We start from the raw sequence: 3,949 nt of genomic DNA on the forward strand, positions 1-3,949 counted from the left end.
TAGGTTCCATGCCTACCGTGGTGGTAACGGGTAACGGGGAATCAGGGTTCGATTCCGGAGAGGGAGCCTGAGAAACGGCTACCACATCCAAGGAAGGCAGCAGGCGCGCAAATTACCCACTCCCGGAACGGGGAGGTAGTGACGAAAAATAACGATACGGGACTCATCCGAGGCCCCGTAATCGGAATGAGAACACTTTAAAACCTTTAAACGAGGATCAATTGGAGGGCAAGTCTGGTGCCAGCAGCCGCGGTAATTCCAGCTCCAATAGCGTATATTAAAGTTGTTGCGGTTAAAAAGCTCGTAGTCGGATCTGTGTCTGGGCGGTGCCGGACCACCCTGGCGGTCCGGCGTGTCGCGGCCGGTCGTGTCGCGGGACCACGTGTCCCGTCGGCGCGGCCGTCGTCGCGCTCGTCAGCCGTCTCGGGGTGTTAGTTACCGGCACGTCGGCCGGACGTATTGTCGGCAGGCGGACACGTGTCTCGTGCTTCCGGCGCGCCACGCGGCCACGCGTCGCTTGGCCGTCGGGGTTCGACGACGGCGGCCGCCTACTCCAATCTTGCTGCGCGGTGCTCTTCACCGAGTGCCGTCGGCGGGCCGACACGTTTTACTTTGAACAAATTAGAGTGCTCAAAGCAGGCTCAAATCTGGCGGGGCGGCTTCACGGCCGTCTCGTCAAAAGGCCCTGAATACTGGTCGCATGGAATAATGGAACAAGACCTCGGTCCCGCGCATCTCCGCCCTTCGCGGGCGCGCGAAATCGCCCTCCGGGGCGTTTCCGTGCGCGGGCCGCCGGGCCGCGGGCGCCAGTCGCCCGCGCGTCCCGCCGGGCCGGTTTTCGGGACCGGAGAGTAATGATCAACAGAGACGGGCGGGGGCATTCGTACCGAGACGTTAGAGGTGAAATTCTTGGATCGTCTCGAGACGAACTGACGCGAAAGCATTTGCCAAGTACGTTCTCGTATGATCAAGAACGAAAGTTAGAGGTTCGAAGGCGATCAGATACCGCCCTAGTTCTAACTGTAAACGATGCCAGCTAGCGATCCGCCGGCGTTTCATTAACGACCCCGGCGGGCAGCTTCCGGGAAACCGAAGCTTTTCGGTTCCGGGGGAAGTATGATTGCAAAGTTGAAACTTAAAGGAATTGACGGAAGGGCACCACCAGGAGTGGAGCCTGCGGCTTAATTTGACTCAACACGGGAAACCTCACCAGGCCCGGACACCGGAAAGATTGACAGATTGAGAGCTCTTTCTTGATTCGGTGGGTGGTGGTGCATGGCCGTTCTTAGTTGGTGGAGCGATCTGTCTGGTTAATTCCGATAACGAACGAGACTCTGTCCTGCTAACTAGGCGGGTAAACCCGGGTCGGCGGTGGGCGCGGCGCGGGCGGTTTCGGCCGTCCGTGTTCGCGTCTCCGTCGGCTCGGCCCGGTATCCCCGAACGCGTTCGCCCGTCGTCCACGGCGGTCGTCGGGCGCGGCCGCGCCATCCGCGTCCCTGCGTGCGGCGGGCGTGTGTCGGCCGGGGGGCAACCTCTGGTCGGCGCGCGTCAGTCGTGCGTCGGGCTCCGCGGTGAAGCGCGCCGTGTTCGCGGCCGTCGCCGGCGGATCACGATACGTTACTAGGGCTACCGCCGGCTCCCAGGAGCTTAAACTCTTCTTAGAGGGACAGGCGGCGGACGAAAATAGCCGCACGAGACTGAGCGATAACAGGTCTGTGATGCCCTTAGATGTTCTGGGCCGCACGCGCGCTACACTGAAGGGCCGCACGCGCGCTACACTGAAGGAATCAGCGTGTGATTAACATTCCTGGGCCGACAGGCTTCCGGGTAACCCGCTGAACCTCCTTCGTGCTTAGGGATCGTGGCTTGCAATTTTTCCACGTGAACGAGGAATTCCCAGTAAGCGCGAGTCATCAGCTCGCGTTGATTACGTCCCTGCCCTTTGTACACACCGCCCCGTCGCTACTACCGATTGAACGACCGCAGTGAGGTCTTCGGACTGGACGCGCGTTATTCGGCCCCCTCGGGGGCTGGGTCGTCGCGCGACCGGGAAGATGACCGAACTCGGCCGTTTAGAGGAAGTAAAAGTCGTAACAAGGTTTCCGTAGGTGAACCTGCGGAAGGATCATTAGAGACGGGCCCGCGGCACCGGCGTCCCACGCCGGTCTCGCGCGCGCGCCTAATCCGACCCCGTGGCCGCGTGCGCTCGCGACTAGCTCGCCGACCGCCCGCGCGCCGCGACCCCCGACCAAGCGTCGACCGAAAGATGGTTACCGTCGAAAGACCTTGCGCCGCGCGCACGCGTGGCGCAGAAATTTCGTCGACAAACAAAAAAAACACCCGACCCCGAACGGCGGATCACTTGGCTCGTGGATCGATGAAGACCGCAGCTATCTGCGCGTCGTCGTGTAATCCGCAGGTTATACGAACATCGACCAGTCGAACGCACATTGCGGCCTCGGTGACCCCGCGGGTCCCGGGCCACGCCTGTCTGAGGGTCGTATACCGGATACTCGGCCAGACCCGATGCGCCGCCGGCAGGCGTCCGACGGGAGACCGTCGGCCGCTCCGGCTGCGCGAGATTGGCGGTTCGACCGGGGAACGACGCCCCGCCGTCTGCCTCGCGGCGACGGCGACGGCGCCCGCCTCCGGTCGTCCGCCCAAGTTGTGACGGCAAACAGTCACGGGTTCTCGCGCCGTAAAACGGCACGTCCCCGTCCGCCCGCCGCGCGAGAGAGCGCGGCCGGGTCGGCTGAGAGTCCTAGAGACACCTCTCCGGCTTCCTAGAGAAGCGGACGCGGGACGGTCGCCGTACGGACGGAGCGCGGACCGCAGGCTGCCGTGTTAAGAAAAAAAACACAAACACACCGATACGTTCCGACCTCAGATCAGGCGGGACTACCCGCCGGATTTAAGCATATTAATAAGCGGAGGAAAAGAAAACAACCGTGATTCCCCCAGTAGCGGCGAGCGAACAGGGAAAAGCCCATCGCCGAATCCCCGCCGCGCACTTTTGTGTCGCGGCACGTATGGGAGTTGTGGCGTACGGGCCGGCCTCGTTGCCGGGGCGCACGTGACGGTCCAAGTCTCCCTTGAACGGGGCCATGGCCCGCAGATGGTGCCAGGCCAGTAGAGGCCGTCACAGCGTTCCGGGATCGGACCGCGCCTTCGAGTCGGGTTGCTTGAGAGTGCAGCCCGAAGCGGGTGGTAAACTCCATCTAAGGCTAAATACGGCCACGAGACCGATAGTGGACAAGTACCGTGAGGGAAAGTTGAAAAGAACTTTGAAGAGAGAGTTCATAAGAACGTGAAACCGTTCGGGTGTAAACGGACAGAGCCCGCGAGTCCCCGCCGGGCGAATTCACGGTCGGTCTAACCGCCGGCCGGATCTTTCGCTCGGTATAGCGGACGTCGCGACTCGTTGGGCGCCGGCCGAAGGGCCCGGGTGGCGGTTCGTCGCGGCGGGTCGCGTCTCGGCGTGACCGTTCGCGCCGAACCCCGGTGCTCCTGGTCGGCTCGCCCGACGGCAAGAACCGTCGACGCGGCCCCGTCGCAGGCGGGGTCCCGTCGGTCGGCGACGAGTTTCGGCTACTTTCCGACCCGTCTTGAAACACGGACCAAGGAGTCTAACGTGTGCGCGAGTCAACGGTGATCTTATGAAAAACCACGTTTGGCGCAATGAAAGTGAACCGTTTACGGTGCGGACGATGGCCTAGCGACCGAACCCACCGGCGTTCAAAGTCGCGCTGGTCCGCAGTCCGGGGGCGTCTCCGCCAGGTCGGCTTCGGCCGTCCGGGGGCGCACCCTTAGCGCACACGTTGGTACCCGAAAGATGGTGAACTATGCCTGGCCAGGATGAAGTCAGGGAAACCCTGATGGAGGTCCGCAGCGATTCTGACGTGCAAATCGATCGTCTGAGCTGGGTATAGGGGCGAAAGACTAATCGAAC

General features: G+C 62.4%; 2 non-coding genes across 2 annotated transcripts in view; both read left to right on the top strand.

The window, feature by feature from the left end:
• The first annotated feature begins 2,342 nt into the window (after positions 1–2,342).
• LOC132931495 (5.8S ribosomal RNA) lies at positions 2,343–2,501 on the top strand. Its single transcript, XR_009662671.1, has one exon. It is a non-coding gene; the product is annotated as a 5.8S ribosomal RNA (ribosomal RNA).
• A 377-nt stretch (positions 2,502–2,878) lies between these two features.
• The window catches only part of LOC132931469 (large subunit ribosomal RNA), a 4,209-nt gene continuing 3,138 nt past the window's right edge, over positions 2,879–3,949 (top strand). The window contains exon 1 of the ribosomal RNA XR_009662647.1: positions 2,879–3,949. This exon is cut by the window's right edge and continues 3,138 nt beyond it. This is a non-coding gene — a ribosomal RNA (large subunit ribosomal RNA).

This window comes from Rhopalosiphum padi, unplaced genomic scaffold (assembly GCF_020882245.1).
Source record: "Rhopalosiphum padi isolate XX-2018 unplaced genomic scaffold, ASM2088224v1 scaffold1, whole genome shotgun sequence".
Classification (NCBI taxonomy): Eukaryota; Metazoa; Arthropoda; class Insecta; order Hemiptera; family Aphididae; genus Rhopalosiphum; species Rhopalosiphum padi.